This window comes from Sciurus carolinensis, chromosome 12 (genome assembly GCF_902686445.1).
Source record: "Sciurus carolinensis chromosome 12, mSciCar1.2, whole genome shotgun sequence".
Lineage (NCBI taxonomy): Eukaryota > Metazoa > Chordata > Mammalia > Rodentia > Sciuridae > Sciurus > Sciurus carolinensis.
Window position 1 is genome coordinate 80,356,941 of NC_062224.1, and position 18,255 is coordinate 80,375,195.

At 42.6% G+C, this 18,255-nt stretch overlaps 1 long non-coding RNA gene across 1 annotated transcript; it reads right to left on the reverse strand.

The window, feature by feature from the left end:
• Nucleotides 1-428: 428 nt before the first annotated feature.
• On the reverse strand, nucleotides 429-17,182 carry LOC124962085 (uncharacterized). The gene is made up of 3 exons (XR_007104421.1): nucleotides 17,030-17,182; nucleotides 5,336-5,411; nucleotides 429-1,771 (listed from the first exon to the last, which is right to left on the reverse strand). It is a non-coding gene; the product is annotated as an uncharacterized LOC124962085 (long non-coding RNA).
• Between the last annotated feature and the right edge of the window lie 1,073 nt (nucleotides 17,183-18,255).

Genomic DNA, 18,255 nt, shown 5'->3' on the forward strand with positions numbered 1-18,255 from the left:
ACACACACACACACACACACACACACACACACGACCTCCAAATGAACAAGCAGCATCACAGCCAAGATCTCCAGGAGTCCAAGAATATTATTAGAAAAATCCTAAAATCCTGCTGGAGTAAGATGTGGAATTCGGCTACCCTTGGGTGTCCACTCACCCATTCAATGCCCTTCTCGCTGTCCGCAAGAAAGATGATAAATTAAAAATATATATCAACTTTTGCAAAAGAAGCATAGGAAGGATAAATCAGAATCTAGTGAAATTAGTTACCTAGAAGGAGTGAGTTAAAATAAGGAAGAAATGCCAAGGAAAGGAAAGAAACTTCTCCAAATGTACCTTTTATTTAGCTTCAATTTTGACCAACATAAATATTTCACTGTACAAAAATATTTCCCCATGGAAAAATAAAATAAAATTGTCAAACATGCGATAAAGACTCTAAGACAGAATATAAACAGAAACAAATGAACCAACCTATATATAAAATTAATAAGGTATCTGTGCAAAAGGGAAAAAAAATCAATCCAAATAATTTTTGACCATGGTATTTGGGCTATACCTCTTCCATGGGACATATTCTAAATAAAATAATAACTATAAAGAAATTTTGTGAACTTTGTCTAACAGTATTGTTTTTATGCCCAGGATCAGAATGGCTCTTACTAGATTAATATAAGTTTATAAGTGTTACATTCTCCCATGAATTATCCCTTTTTATCTTTAGTGGTAGTGTTTGTCTTGAAGTCTATTTTATCTGATCTTAAAATAGCAATTCTAGTGTTTCTTTTGCTTAACTATCTATGTCTTGGTGGTTAAAGTATGTCATTTGAAGGCACTATATAGTAAGGACTTTATTATCTGCTCTACCAACCCTTTCCTTTTAACGGAATGATTTAGACTATCAGCATTTAATATCATTATTCCTACTGTTAGAATAATAAAAATCAAATAATAAAATAGTTCTGCCATTTTGTTATTTGATTTCTATTTGTCCCTTCTATTTCACTTCCTCTATTTTGAGTTATTTAAATAATTTTTGTATTGTTTAAATTTATCATTGGTATTTTGGTCAAATGCCTCTGTATTAGTGGCTGCTGTAGATACTATTTCACATACACATACACGCACACATACACATTCAAGTGAAATGTAAAAGCTTTGCAACCATATAAACTTCTTTACTATTCCTCTCAACTGATCTATATAATTGTCATTTGAATTATATCCCACACATTGAAAACTCTACCAGATAATGTTATCGATTTTACTTTTAATGATCATGTGTTTTAAAGTGCTTAAAAAAATAGTCTCTTGCATTTACCTATTTGATTACCATTTCTGTTATGTTCCTTCATTCTTGAAAGCAAACTTTCTTTTGTCAACATTTTCATTCAGCTTCTGTTGAATTTCCTTCAACAGTCAGTACAGAAAATATATTCTGATGATAAATTCTCTTAGTTTTCCTACATCAGAGAATAGCTTTAGTTTGACTTCATACCCAAAGGATACTTTCGCTGGATATAGAATTCTGGGTTGACTGTTCTCTTCTTTCAATGCTTTAAATGTATTTTTCTGCTGCCTTTGTGTGTTAGAAGAGATCTGCAGCCCTTAGAATTTGTGTTCCCCTACATGTAAAGTGTAATGTTTCCTCTAGCTGCTCTCAAGGGCCTTTCTTTGCTCTGATTTCCACCATTTTGATTATGATGAGTGTAGGTGTGGCTTTCCTTTAAATTATCCTGTTGGGGTTCACTGAGCTTCTTGAATCTCACATCTGCAAATACAGGATAAAATAAAAATTCAGTAAGACAGTAGAAAAGTGGTGAAGATTCAATGAAAGCACACGAAAGGATCCCTCTTCCTTCTACCAAGAAGGGGAAGGGGAAGAGATACCAGAAATGCAGCAGACACAGAATATGAGACAGGTAGTCCAGGCAGAGGGCTGTGTGAGCAGAATCATGACAAGTGACCCATACAGACCCTCATGATTCTCCTGTGCTCTTTCATATCACATCACTTTCTTTTTTTTTTTTTTTTTTTTTTTCTTTTTTAACCAACTGGCTCTATTTTGTGACATTCTTTTTTTTTTTTTTTTTTTTTTTTTTTTGGTACCAGAGATTGAACCCAGGAGGGCTTAACCACTGAGCCACTTCCCTAGCCCTTTTTTATATTTTATTTAGAGACAGGGTCTCACTGAGTTGCTTAGGACCTCACTAAGTTGCTGAGACTGGCTTTGAACTCTCAATTTTCCTGCGTCACCCTCCAGAGCCTCTGGGATTACAGGCGTACTCCGCAGCACAAGGCTATTTTGTGACATTCTTGATGGTGTCCTCAAGACCAGCACATTTTCTCACTCTGCCTTTTCTTTATAAGAGCACAGATACTATTTCCCACTTTCCCTGTATTTCTGAGGATAATGAACATAGGGCTTTGAAAATTTAAAACAAAACCACAAAACAAACAAAAAAACCACTGCTCTTTGGACAGCATATGGGAGGCCAATCTTAGACTCTGTAAAGATGAAGTGACAGGGCTAAAAACTTAGCTTTCTCAACTACAAGAGCACAAAAGTTGCTTCTTTAGACAGAAACAAGTTAATTGGTTTAAGTGGTTTGAAACATTCAAGAAATAACAGGCAAAAAAATTTCATTTTATCACCCAAATTTATATCTTTTAAAACTAACCCTCTAAACCTTAGATGTTCATCCAACATTAATTACTACATTTAAGGGGCTAAAATTAAGTGCTTTGTTGGTTTCTCTAGATAATTTACATATCATTACTTTACAATTCATGTCATAATAATTTTTATTAAAATGAGTCAATGAAAATGGAATGATATTACCTTCTAGCTTGCAAGACCCTGGGGTCAGTCACTAATCTTTTTTCTCCTTTAAAATTATAATTGTCAATTTAAATATATATATATGTGTGTGTGTGTGTGTGTGTGTGTGTGTGTGTGTATGTAATCATTTATTTTAAATAGGAAAGCATAAAACCAAAATGAGTTACTATTTACAGTTTCACTGGATTCTGTAAAACTCACAATCAATATAGAATGGGAGAGGGAAAAACAAAGAAATGGAGAAAAACCAGCCAGAGAAGAGATGAGAAGCAAAATACACCAAAAGTAAAGCAGCAGAGATAACATTATTTAATTTACTTAATTCAGCATCTTCCAAATATGTTCAACTATGGGACCCACCAGTACTCCAAGGGACATGGTCTGGGAAATCCTGTTAGAACCATCCTCAAACTCCAGCCAGGAGCAGTGCGTGTCATTGGACAAAGAGCTTGGAGTCCCAGGGCAAAGACTGGAACATTTGTTGGGAGCCCTCCATGTCCAGATGCCTAGAAGTGGGAAGTGGCCTGGAGTGATCAGTCCAGTCCACCTCTTTGGAGAAGCTAGTCAAAGTGTGTGTCCAGTCCTGGGGGTGGGTGTGCTGGGTTTTATAAAGTACAATATGCTATTGAGAAGTTTCTGCTATTCATTCAGATCCTTAGCACTCAGTGCACACACACACACACACACACACACATCTCTCTCTCTCTCTGTCTTTCTCTCTCTCTGTCTCTCTCCCTCTCTCTCTCTCTCTCTCTCTCTCTCTCTCACACACACACACACACACACACACACACACACACACACACCCAGAGATGCCCACCCATCCTGAAGGGAGAAATTATGAGCTCATGCCATAGACTTCTCTATTTCATCTTTACTCAAACTTTCCTCATTCCTCTTTCCCGGTCCTTTAGCACTGGTGGTCTCTGCCTGTCTCCCTTCTCCATCTTAATTTTTCATTTTTCCCTCTCTCATTGGGGTTCTAGTGGCCAATAAGATTCTTATAGCCATCCCAATAACAATGACAGAAGGAGCCTGCCCTAAACCTTCCAAAAGGGAATGGGGTGTGGCACTGTTTTTGTGTCCCTGTCATTGTCATCTCTGAGTTGGGAGAGGGAGAGTTGGTTCTGGAGCTGAGACTACTCAGAAACCCTCACTCCACTTCTGTCCCTTGGCAGAGGGGAATTGGCTGGCGGGACACTTCCTGACAGTTCTCACAGGCCTCAAGGAGACAATGAATGCCTCACAGCTGTCTCTAACAGGGAAGGTGCTAGATGAGGGCAGAGGGAGGGAAAAAAGTTATAAAGTTATAACTACAAAAAGTTATAAAGAAATAGTAGAAGGGGAGGAGTCCACTAAGTCAGAATCCTACTGAACAAATTCCTCCTGGAATCCCCTCGAGGGCCATCGAGTGGATAGCTAATGCCAGCTTATGGAATTACTGCAGAACCATGTAGTAAGAAGAAAGCAGGGAAGTGGCAGAGTCTCCACGTGGCCTAGAATTCCAGCTCAGGGGCAGGGATGGGCATTTGTCTAAGGTTACAGATGCCCAGTTTCCAGGACCAGCCTCTGGGAAAGTGGTTTCTGATAAAAAGTCAGGCATGCAGTCAGACAGACATATGGACAGGTCTCCTTCCTTCCCAGACACCCCCACGACTGTCTCGGCAGACAGATGGGCCTTTCCTCCGGGCTTTATAGATTAATGCGTCCTTCTTATCAATTATGGAGACAAGAAAGTGTAATTTTCTCCCCATGTTTATACTGTTCAGGATTAATCTGCCTGTAAATGGATAATCTGTCAGCTTTCTGAGACATTGAAGTGGGGAGGGGGTGGGGCAGGAAACGGGAAGAGATTTACCAGCGGGTAATGCCATCTGCTTTATTAGGTTGTTTTATAAACCTGACATTCAATTTGTTCTGGAGGACTTTGTGACGGATTATTCTGTAAATTCTCAAATAATTACGATAACCAGGAAAAGGGAAAAAATGGGGAGCTGGAGGTGGATTGGGGAAGTGGGGATGTACCAGCATATTGGTGAGTTATGGCCCAGGGATAACATCCATCTCCAGCCGCCTCCCAGGGTGGCCGGGGGGAGGCCAAGACCTCAGAGGCAAGAGATTGACAGAAAAGGCCCTGATTGCCTCTTAACTCTGAGTGTCATGTGCTGTCCCTCACCTTCAAACCCTCACACTTCCTGATCTCCCCAAGATGGTGAGGTCAAGCCAGCAAAGGTGCTTTTACCATGTTTTTTAGACCTAGATATATATTATATTCTTTCCCCTGTCTTCTGGGTGCAAATCCCTCTCCAGTCTTTGTTGGCTATATGAATTTGGGGAAGTTACTTAGACTCTGTGCCTCAGTTTCCTTAACTGTAAAATCAGGAAAGTCATATTACTTACCTCCTGTGATTGTCATGAGGATCCAATTTGTTCCAACAGAAAAACACTTAAAATAATGCTTGACACATATTAAGTACTTCATAGACTACTCACCATATTATTGTCTATTCGTATTTTGATTCCTCAGTGCTGAGTCCATGCACGTCTGATGGGTTTCTGATGATCGAGTCTGCAAAAGCATAATGGTAGAATTAGAATCCTGGAGGTGACAGGCCCCTTGGCCTAGCACAAGGCTCGCCAGTCCCCTCCAACCTTGAGGTGAAAACTGCCGTGACAAAGAGCATCATCCCACATTGGCAGCTCATACCATCAGACTTTTTCGTGGGCTCCTCAGATAGTCCTCACACAGCCCAAACCTGCCCTCCCCTAGCAGAGTCCTCCCAAAGGATGAAAGCTGCTGGCATCCTGGGTTTGCAAAGAGAGCTGGGAGAGCCCCTTTGGTAAAGCATAGTCTCAATTATGAACTCTGACAGCTCCCTTCTCATTAGGAGACTCTTCAGTTAGCCTCTGCATGTTTATTTATCTTTTAGATTTCCAAATGCTGCCTTCTTGACTTCTGTAATCTTATTTGTTCTTGTGGTGAGGCAGGCTGGGTGAGGAAAAAAGATCACATAATGCATGTTCCAAGGCCATCTACTTGACACCTGCCTATGCTCTGGGATCCAAGGGTGTGCTCATGACATTCCATGCAGGGAGAGAGAACACGCAGCATTGAGAATCCGTATTGACTACTCTACTTGGTGATTTCTGTGCCTTGGTGTTTCCAAGGACAATCTGTGACCTGGGTTTATTATTAAGATAATGAGCCTCAGAGAATGGAGTCACCTACTCTTCAGCTCCCCACAGAGAAACTGTGCCATGGGCTACAGCTGAATAGAAACCCCCTCCATCTCCAAATGCATTCTTGACCACAGGCCCGTGTTACCCATTGTGTAAATATCTCATGAACCAAGAGTGTTACCTCTCTTTCCAATGAAGAAATGGATGTACACTTAGGAAAAGTAATTTGCTTCATATAATCATATGTGAGTCAGAGTTTAAACTGCAGTAGGCTGCTCTTATGTTGTCCAGACTCTGCCTCTTTGCTTCTGGTAGAAAAGTCCTTTTTTCTATGAGGGAAGCTATTCCAGTGTTTTGGATAAGACTGCCATTGTCCTTCAGGGAAGAGCATAAGACCTTGGCTAGACACTCAGAATACATCATACCCTTGGTAGTTTCCCCTGCCCTCTTCCTAATGACGTTTATCTCCATTAATGATGGTGAACTCCCTGAGACTGGCTAAGCAACCACTTCCAATTGGTTCAAGCAACTGGATCACAGAAGGTCACATGACCCAAACTTGACCAATCTGATCCTTCTATGAGACTTTTCCGCTAACACTAATTGAGAAGAAACTTTATTCTTCCTGCAGTTGCTAATGTGGTAGGTTTAGATAACTGGTGGCCACTATGCCCAGACTATGGAGAGACAAGGCCCTGATAACATTGTTGTGGTCCTGAACCCAGTCACGACTGAAGCCAGACCTAATCTCTGGACTTTCAGTTTTATGAGCCTAAATATTCCCTTTGAGGCTGGTAGTATGAGTTTTGTTAATACCAACTATAATTGGCTCCTCCTCCCCATCCTCAGACTTTATCTCACAAATTCAACGGGTCAGTCAAGGAAGGATTGGGAGCTGGAGTAGGCTTGTGCATCTCAACAGAAGTTGGATTACACAGCTTTGTGAGACCCTTCCAGTTCCCAGATGCTCCTCTTCTGTTAAAGTCCTGTCTTGTCCACTTTATGTTGCTAATAACACAATACCACAGACTGGGCAGGTTATAAAGGAAAGAGGTTTATTTTGGCTCATGAGTCCAGATCAAAGGACCACATTCTTCTTGCTGGCAGAACCCTGAGTTAGTTAGCACAGGGCATCACATGGCAAGAGATAGTGAGTGCTCAAGAGACCTGGCCAAACTGGTTTTTACAGCAAACACACTCTAGAGATACCCCATTAACCTGCTAATCCATTAATCATATGAATGTGTTTACCCATTAATCACATGAATGGGTTAATCCATTCATGTGGGTAGAGCCCTAATCAATCTCTTAAAATCCTACCTGTCCCACCTTCTAATATCTCATTATAAGCATTAAGTTTCAACATGAGTTTTGGAGATGACAAAATATGGCTTGCCCCTCCTCTATGATTTTTTTTTTTTTTTTTTTTTTTTTTTTTGAGTCAGGGTCTTGCTCTATTTCCCAGGCTGGTCTCAAACTCCTTGGCTCAAGTGATCCTCCCACATCAACCTCTCAAGTAGCTGGGACAACAGGTATGTAGGGCTTCCCTGTTCTATTATTGTCACCGCGTCTGCTGACAGCTGTGTTTGTTAGGTTTCCCCTACCCTCTTCCTAATGACTTTTATCTCCATTATTGATGCTGAACTCCCTGAGATAGGCTGAGCAACCTCTTCCAGACGGTCTTTGTCTCCATCAATTTTTGTCCCAGATTTTGAATCTGGTTGAGGGTATGTGAGTATTTACTTGTATCTTGGCATATGCTTAGGGATATGGAGGAATGGAGAACGAAGGCCTGTCAAAAGGTACAAATACTATAAGCTAAGGAAAGGGAGGGAGGGAGAAAATAAAGACCTGAGCAAACAACTCCTTGAGTTTTGAGTTGGCAGCATCTGGGAAACTCTGCACGGGTAAGTCCAGCTTTGTGTTATCATTTCTTTAGAACCCACCTTCTACTGAAGGAACCTGCAGCTGTGGTTGCTGAAACCTGAGCAAGGAAGACATAAAGGTGGTGTTTACTTCCTTAACTCTGTGTCCTGCCTTCCCCTGGAGGATGTTCTTAAGGCTACTCCCTGTTTGCACATTGACTCTTGAATGGTCCACAGAACAACATTTCCCACAACAGCACAGGCTTTGGCCACTTAAAAGTAGACAAGCATGAAAGACTGAGTAGTGTCCTCCCAAGATCAGAAGCAAGGGTAGTGTCTGCCTTTATTTAAATTTTTATTTCATATAGTACTGAGGTTCTAAGAAAAATAAATGGAAAACACACACATTATAAAGAAAGAAGGACTGTTTTGTATATTCACAGGTGTCCTGATTGCAGAGAAAATCCTGAGAAACCTACACATGTATGAATTTAGCAAGTTTACAGGTACAAAATCAATGTGCAGAAATTCATTGTGCCTCTACAGACTTGTAACAAACAATTGGAAGATGAAATTTGCTGAGATGGAAATAAAAACAATTTATTTTAAACATTTTAAGAAAACACTGAAATGTTTTATTTTGAATATTTTATTTAAATGTTTTTAATAAAGCATTAGCAATAACATCAAAACGTAGAATTCTTAGGAATAAACTTAACAAGAGATATGTGAGAATTCTAACTGTATATTATAAAACAATGCTGAGATATTTTAAGAACCATCTAAATTAATGACAATATGTAGCAAGCTCATGGAATACTATGGTAAAATATAAAAATTCATCTATAAATTTAATGTAATCACAGTCAAGATCCCATCAAGAATTCTTTGTCAGGCTGAGGTTGTGGCTCAGTGGTAGAGCACTTGCCTAGCATGTGTGAGGCACTGGGTTCGACCCTCAGCACCACATAAAATAAATAAATAAATAAAATAAAGATATTGTGTCCATCTACAACTAAAAATGTTTTTTTAAAAAGATAATTAAAAGAATTTTTGTCAAAATTAACAAACGGATCCTAAGGTTTGTATGAAAACACAACTAACCTAGAGTAGACAAAATAATAATAAAAAAAAAGTTGGAGCTGGGGCTGGTCTAAGGTTAAAGAAAGTGAGACATGCACCTCAAGTGCAAAATCCTAGTAATCAAGATAAATAATAATTTTATGCAATATTTTTAGAAATCAAACTTCATGCAAAAAATTTCATGATAATATCAAATGTTTAAACAAAACAAAAATCAAAGCTTTTACCATCTTTTTGAGACTTACTAAACAACTACTACAAAGAAGACAGTGCAAAACAAGCAGAAAAATGGAACAATGGAGCAGAATAATGACTCCAGAAATAGACCTGTCCTTATCAACTTATTTTTTACATAATGCAAAACAATTCAATGGGAAAATCATTATCTTTCCTATACTTAGTGATGATGTGATTGAATTTTTTTTTCCTTTGGTACCAGAAGTAGAACCCAGGGGCACTAAACCACTGTGCCACATCCTCAACCCTTTTAATTTTGAGAAAGGGTCTCACTAAGTTGTTCAGTGCCTCATGAAGTTGCTGAGGCTGGCTTGAACTTTTGTCGGGGTCTTAAGCCCTCTTGCTCTTCTCAACCAGCGACAAGGGAAGGGGACACTCCCCAACAAGGTCAGACTGGGATAGGTAGGGCCTACTGATGGCCCGCTCCCAGCCCTCCTGGTGGAGGACAATCAGAGGAGTCAGGGAGACCCGTCACAGCAGGAACTCGTTTATTGAGGAAATCGCACAGCTTTTATGTAGGGTGGGGCTAGGCGGGAACCAATCAGCTTAAAGGTCAGCAAGGCAGGGGGGGTTCACGCAGGCGAGAGCCCCATTGGACTATATGGCAAGCACTAGCTGATCACGTTCACGGAACTGTTGTTAACCAATCCCTGACGGTGGTCCGGTTTATCGTCATTAACTATTGAAACCGCCTTTGAGGCCTTGATCTTGCTCACTCACCAGGAAGTAAGGAGTCGGCCTGAGTTAGTTAACGTGTCATTAGTCCCAACAAACTTTCAATCCTCCTTCCTCGGTCTCCCAAGTTGTTGGGATGACAGGTGTGCACCACTATGCCCCACAAGATTGGATATTTCTATAGAAAAAAGTATGAACCCTTAACCTCATACTCAATCAAAAAGTGATTCAAGTTGGGCTATAAATCCAAACACAAAATCTAGAGCTATAAGAAAACATAGGAGAGATCTTAGTGATCTAGAGGGAGGCAAAGATTTTTTTAGTACACCAAAAGTATACACTGCAAAAGAAAAAGTATCCATAATTTGACCTTATCAAAAGTTTGAGACTTGATCTTCAAAAGACATCATTTTTTAAAAAGAAGACAAACCACAGACTGAGAGAAAGCATGCACAACTTTTATATCTAACAGTGGATTCATTTCCAGAATACAGAAAGAATTCCTACAACTCAATAATAAGAAAACAAACAACCCAACTGAAGAACAGTCAAAATACTTGAACAATTCACAAAAGAAGGTATATAAATATCCAATAAGTACATTACAATACACAACCTGTTCACTTGTCAGGGATGCACAAATCAAAGTCACAATGAGCCACCATTTCACAACCAATGGAAGAGCAAGAATATGAAAAATAGACAATGCCAAGTATCAGTGGATATGAAGCAACTGGAACTCAGACCTTACCAGTGGGCGCATAAAATAATGCAACCACTTTGGAAAAGAGTTTTGCATTAAAAAGTTGAAAATACAATCTAGCCATCAATTACTAGGTATCTACCCCCAAGAAATAAAAAGCACACGTCCACACAAAGACTTATATACAAATGTTCAGAGCAACTTTATTTGTAATCATGAAAGACTGTAAACAGCATAAATGCCTATCAATAGGTGAATGAAGAAACAAGTTGTGATCCATCTATATAATGGGATATTATTTGGCAATTAAAAGTGAATCTGGGAGCAGAGGCACATGCCTGTAATCCCAGCAGCTTGGGAGTCTGAGGCAGTAGGATCACAAGTTCAAGGCCAGCCTCAGCAACTTAGTAAGGCCCTAAGCAACTTAGTGAGACCTTGTCTCAAAATTTTTAAAAAAATAATTTAAAGGACTGGGGAACGTGACTCAGAGGTTAAGCGTCCCTGGGTTCAATCCCTGATATAAAAAAAAAAAGTATTGGCATATGTAACCACAAACATAATTTTCAAAAAAATAATTATGGTGAATAAAAAATCCAGATATATATATATATATATATATATATATATATATATATATATATAATGTATAATGTATGTCCACTATTTTTTCAGTATGAGAACAGGGAAAATAACCTGTAGTGCTAGCAATGGGATCAGGGGTTGCCTGGGATGGAGGTGGGGGTAGAATAGGCACATGGAACCTGTCTGTGATGATATAAATGTTCTTTTTTTTAAATTGGAATAGTGATTATATGACTAGATGTACTTGTCAAATTTTTTCACGCTGTACACTGCAAATGTGTGCACTTTAGGGTGTGTAAAACAATCTCTGATAAATAAAATATTCTCCACTCAAAACAAGTAATCCAGGAGAAGGGTGACAAACCCTCAGATCCCATGGTGCCCACCTCTGACTTCTCCACACAGCACCCTGGTGGTCTTCTTTGGACCTCACAGCCCAGGAGTCCACTAAGCCAGTGACAGAATCCAGGCATGATTTGAAATGCAGTCCCTCAGAAAACAGACCATCTCCATTGCAGCAGATGGAAGTCTGACTCTGCTATAAACCCCAATGTTTCCCTTCCCTACTTTCTTGAGCAAGTTATTAAACTCCTCTGGGTCTCCGTTTCCTCACCTGTGGATGAGAACACCTCATCCACAGGAGTAATATGGGGTTGTTGTGAAGATTCACTTAACTGAGCTTAAGCATTTAGAATAGAGATCAGCAGAGAGAAGTGCATGGTAAATGTTGGCTGCTGGGTAGTGGTGGTGGCCTAAGGTCACAGGACAGGTAAGGTCAGAGGGATAAAAAAAATAGAGGCTTCTGGGAGGGAGCAGAGGAGTAAGGGACATCCACCTGCCCTGAGCACCTCTTCTAGTATGTGCCAAAGTTTCTGTACATCTTCAGTGTGGGTGTGAACCTCACACCCTACATATCTGATGTTGTCGTTTCCTGGAGCTACTGTAACGAAGAATGACAAACTGGGCATAAAACAACAAAAATTCATTATTTTATAGATCTGGAGCTAGAAGTCCAAAACCAAGGTGTTGCAGGATGCTGCTCCCCACAAAGTCCCTAGAGAAAGGATCTTTATTTCTTCCAGCTTCTGATGGCCCCAGGATTTCCTTGGCTTGTAGGAACATCCTACAATCTGTGCTTCTGTTTTCACCTGGCCACCTTCCCTCTGCATCTCTGTGTTCAAATTTTTTTTTTTTTTATAAAGACAACAGTCATATTGGACTAGGTTTCACACACCATAGTCCAGTATGACCACATCTTAACCAGTTTCCATCTGCAAAGACACTGTTTCCAAACAAGGTCTCAGAACCGTGTACTGGGGATAGGACTTAAAAATATCTTTTGGGGGAACACAGTTCAATCCACAATACTTGGTCTTTACCCTAAACTGAAATTTATCTGTGAGGATGTTCACTTGTACCCATGTCCAGGTATGCCATCACACAAGTCCATGTAACATGTGTGAGGATTGGTGTGTGCACATGCATGTGTGATCTATCTGTGGACCCGTGCATTGGGCTTATTTTGAATGGGGAAGTTTCTTTATCCAATCCCCCACCTCTGTTCTCAGACTTCTCACCTGCCTGCAGGCTGCTGAGCTCACATATAAAAGGGAAGGTTTGCAGTGATTTTCCACTAGTAAAATTAGTTATTTCCTGACACATTTCTTCCTCTAATTATATACTAACTTCCCCCACTGGCTTATTCAAAAGGAAAAACAAAAATCTTTGGACTTGGACTGACTTGGGGCAAGCACATTCACATGCACCCTCCCACACACACACGACACACAAACATGCACATATGTATACACACACCACACATACTCTCACACACAAACTTTCAAGAAGCAGTCAGGCTATATTCTCAGAAAATGCTCAGAACCTTGGGGGTCTTTAGGGTTGAGCTAAATGTTCTCAAAGCTCCCCAGAGCACCCCCACTCCATCAGAAGCTTCTCTTCTAGAACTGCATATACATTAAGAGGCACAAAGATTAACATCTAAAAATATGTTTTTTGAATAAAAATCCCAATGGTAATTTTTCTGCCCCCAAAATTGCTTCCGGTTTGTCCACTAGCGAGTTGAAGCAGACTGGAAGGAATAAATAATACAGTCTCCCCTTCTGCTCGTCTCCTGATTCCCCCACAAAATGGGGGTTCACACACTGAGTTTGGCAATCATTCCCCCTGGACTACAGATAACTGGACAGGGAGCCTGAAGGTAACAGATCCGTCTATCTCTTTTCAGAGAAATTTACCAGAGTGGACAGAAAGTCTGAAACTCCATATTCCATCCAACTTCCTCATTTCACAGATTGGGAGTTTTGGGCCTAAAGAACATCAGCATGGCCTAAGCTCACAGATCCAGTGTCACCTGCCTCTGGTTCAGTACTCTTTTCCCATCACCTCTCAACATGGTCACCTCATCTCTTTGGGGGCAGGTGGTGGAGAAAGCCGATGGAGGAATGAGTCCCCCAACTCCAGAGAAGGTTAACAAAAGAGAGCCACGGGAGAATATCTTGTGAGGAACAGAAAGCCTCTCTCCAGCTGACATTTCCTTCTCAGCCCAGACTCCCCCCAAAACGTCCATGGCATCCTCCTGCTGCCCCAGCCCCCTCTGCTGATCTGTTTAACCCAGAGACACTGTGATTGCTCATGCGCTTTGATCCTGCAGGCGCTGGCAGCTTTTGTTCTATTATTCACTGCAGGGTGGATGCTGAGTTGTCTCTGCTTATTATAAGCCATGGCTGGGCTGCCCACCACCTCCCCAAGGCCACTGGATGGTGCCCATCAATAAGTCAGTAGCAGCGGCTGGATTTGAGATGCCTTTTGGGGAAGGGATTTGCACCATTTCAGAATCGAAGTTTGCTACAAGCTTCCTCTTTGGAAGAAATCGGGAAAGGAAACATCCAACACAAAAATTATAAAGTATATGTAAGGATGCTAAGAGGCATGCTTTCTGTCCTGTTGAGTGGCAAGCTTTGAAAGTAGATCCTTCTCATTATAATCCTAGGGGACCACCATCGTATATGTGATTCTTTGGTGACTGAAACATCATTATGCAGTACATGACTGTATATGTTCATCCCCCATACACCTCACACATAGTGAGACATTCACCAATATTTATTTAACTAGTGAACATTTTCATGAAGATCCTCAAACCCTCCAAAATGCCAGGAAAGATGCACAAAGGATCATAGCACTTCTAACCATAAGGCATTATGGGATAGATTTGTTTGCCTACAATCTCTTATACACCAGAGGATACAAACACTATACAAGAGTCTTTGTACAGGGGTCAGAGGAGATATCAGGGCAGAAGAATCCTCTACTCAAGACCATTCAGGTTTAAGAATACATCGGGTATGAGTAGCAGAACAAGAGATTTATTATGGAAAGAAAGTACACACTCGAGAATGTAAGTGTGGGTGATCTGAGGGAGAGAAAATGAGTCATCTCATCTTGATCTGTTATTTTAACATTTATAGAGGGACAGTAGCTATTGAGTTGGACTAGAGGTGGAGTCAGGGCAGGGTTACTCAATTTTACGCCAGTTTTCCTTGGGTTTGCACATTGCCCTCTCATGTTCTAGGGTCAGTTCTGTCTTTAGTACCCATATTTTCTAAAGTAGGGGTTCCTCCAGACTTCTTGTGGTCATCTTGCAATTTTGTTTCTTTTTCATTAGTCAATCATCAAGCTGCAGACAAGGATGCTGGCACAAGGACACTGGCTGGGTTGCTTGTTCTGCATTCCAACAGTTTGAGTGTTTCTCTTTTGAGACTCTGTGTTCTCTCTGTATCCCTACATCCCCATCTCAAAAGCACTTCATTTTACATCAATATTTTCAGAGCTTGGCACAGTCCCTGGCACATAGTATGTCCTCAATAAACATGTGCAATCAATGAAAGAGCTGAATGTCAAGAGAGCTGGGATCTAATTCCAGCTAGGTCACCAGCTTGCTGAGTAACCTGAGCCAGTCACTTCTCTCTGGATCTCAATGTGCCCTTTTGTGTTGCAAGGGCATTGGCCAGATCCCCAGTGAGGTCACCTTGTCTGGACATTTCTTGAAGAACATGAGACGTCAATTCACCACCAAGTTCATGTCATGCGCCTTCCAGATCCATGGTCTGTCCCTGTCTTTTTCCTTCACAGTCATGAAGTGCCTTGCTAACATCCACAGATGCAGGTATGATGTAGCCAAATAAGTAAAATCCCTGTCACCTGCAGCCAGGGGTATGTTTCGAAGCTAGAGAAAGGAATATCTTTGAAAGGAATGCATGAATTCTGCAAAAGTGGTGAGACCACTGTCAGCCATATCCTCACTTCTGAGGTTGCTCTCCTCCTATTGAAAACATAGGCACAAAAAGTCCCTTCAGTGACACTGGATGACATCCATCAATGGGATGCAGGGGAACTGGAAGCTCATAAAAAAGGTGTTGGGGCAGTAATAGGTGGCAGACACTAGCAGTGGGAACAGGAGGTTTGTGGGATGGTTCTGTGGACTGGGCCTACTCTGTTGACTCCCACATGCTTTCTTTTGAAGGGCAGTTTGCCTGAGGCTGCTCTGACCTGGACTGGCTTAAGTCAGTAGGATATGTGACATTCCTCAGGGAACAACCATAGGCCCTAAAGGCTCAGCCCTGTGGATAAGGAGAACAAAAGTTACCCTGAAGGGTGGAGTTTTGTGACTTTTACACAGACCAGATTCCAGGACTAAGGGAGACAGGATGATTAGAAGCAAATCCCCAACCACAGAATCTGTTAAAAGTTCCAAATAGAACCAGTCATTGTGGGCCAAGGTGACCCACAGTTGCCTTGGATCTTTATCATGCCATTATAATAATAAAATGCCCCCTCCATGGGGTAAGACCACGTACAGTGGTGACTTGAAAGTTATGCAATCGGTCAAAAGTCAAAAGGTGGACATAGGTAAGACTCTCTGGAAACTTCTCTGGGACCACCAATAAAACAGGAGGGCAGGAGTGGCCTGTGCCTCTCCCCAGAGGACTTATTCCCTCCCTTCCTTCAAAGTGTACCTTTTTCCCTTTTCCAAACCCTTCTAATAACCTCATGCCTGCTACTCTGAGTGACTTTTCTGAAATCTCGTATGACATGATCACAAAGAACTGGTGACAGAGGACCTCCCAGTCGCTTGGGATCCAAAAATGCTTCCTTGCTCTGCAACAAGAGGAACCCTAGAGAAGCGCTTTCCCAACAGGTAGCCCTTGAAAATTCAGGTGGAATGAAGGAATAGTCAATACGCCCTTCAGCAAGGACAGAAGGCGAGGGAAGATGTTCATGACTAACGTTTAAATCCCCGAAGAGAGGAAACACATTCCAAAGTGACTGCTTGATACAAGAACAGGGTGGGACCCAAGAAAATCAAGGACAGCTCAGAATCAGGAGATAGGGAACTACGCCACACCCAGCCAGTGAAGACAAATTTAAAGGCAACTGTAGGTAGAGTGGCTCCCTAAATGGGATATGTAATTCTAATTCCTGGGGCTGGGGGTCCCCTTACTGCATGGGTTCTGTTCTTGTCATGACTGGGTGGGTCCTGAACTACCCCTCACACCTGGCACAAAAGCGGTCTCTCTGGAATCGTGGCTCACCAAGTATCTACCGTGTTCGTGGGGTGGGCAGAGGGGGCGTGCGTGCCCTCTGCTTACGTACAGCCCCGGCGGAATGCGTGGGCTGGGCAGCCCAGCTCTTATTTCTGTCTTGACACCTCTTCCTCCCACCCCGCCTCCTCCCAATCCTCTGAACCGCCGAGCTGTTTTGCCCGCGGCGCTTTGCTCAAGGTCAGGGAGCAGCCAAGGCCAGGAGGAGGGGGCGGGCGGTGGTTCCCGGCACTGTTCTCACCTGACATTTACTTTACACGCTGTTCACTCCCAAACAATACAGTACACGCCGACTGGCAGGGTACCTTCCGTCTAGTTTCCCGGTAATCCACTCCTACCAAGCAAACACGCAGGGCTCCCCTGGCCTGCGCGGACCTGGAAAACACAGCGCTTGGCTGGGCTCCCCGGCAAGGTTTCTGCGTCCGCTTTCAGCCAGCGCCCGCCTCCGCCCGGTGGAAGCTGCCAGGCCACCGGCGCTGACTTTCCACCAGATGGCAGTCGCGGGCCGCAGAACCAGGACCGCGCCCGTCTTCCCTAGGCAGCTCCACCTGCGCCTGCGCAGACCTGAGTCCGCCCTTGGCTCCGCGCCCGGCCGGCGCTTCCGGCTGCAAGGGCTGCTGTATGCTGCCCGCGGTGAGCTGTGGCTTTGCGGTCCCGGGAGGGAACAATGGGCGGATTTCAGGCGTCCCGGCCAGGCAGCCTTCCTCTGAGGCCCCAGAGACGCGATAAGAGGCTGTGAGCTGAGGTGATGGCGGAGGGTTTGAAAAGAATCGTCCGGCCGACCCGGAGGCTTCCGGCCGCCTGCGGTCGTACCCACCTTGCCTCAGTTTCCCAGCACCGCAGGTCTCCCGCAGCCCGGCCAAAACCCCTCCTCTGACCCACTCTCCATCCATCCAGCTCCAGTTTGAGCACGATCACTTCCATGTTTTATTACAGAAATTGCATTGACCTGGAGAACCCAGGCATGGAAATTTCCTGTTTGCACAGGAGCCCCGTTGATGGGCCTGCAAACTGCTTGTTCTTACTACTTAAAGAGTCACAGGAGCACAGTAGGGAAGAGCCACAGAGATCCGCAAGGCACGGAAGAGAAAACGGGGAAGTACATTGGCCAAAGTCATGGAGTTTGCTAATGAAAGACTTTATAAAAAGTTCACACTTACACAGCCTCAAGGCCCTCCATCATCATCTGCCCCTACTTATTCTCCAAAATACCCCGTTCTATTCCATTTCTTCACCACCTTGTGGCCTTGCACATTCGTCTCCACCATCCCAGCCTTCCCAGTCCCAATTTCCAGCTGGCAATTTCAGTCTTGGCTTAGAGACCATTTCCTCTGGAAATCTTTCAGTCTTTCTCTACCTATCTTGTAGAATTCTATCCAACATTATTTCAGGGCAGCCTGCTGTTCACTTCTCTAGCCCTGCTCTCTCCCTCAGACTGCAAAAGGCTCACTCACTGTAGGTCCTAGT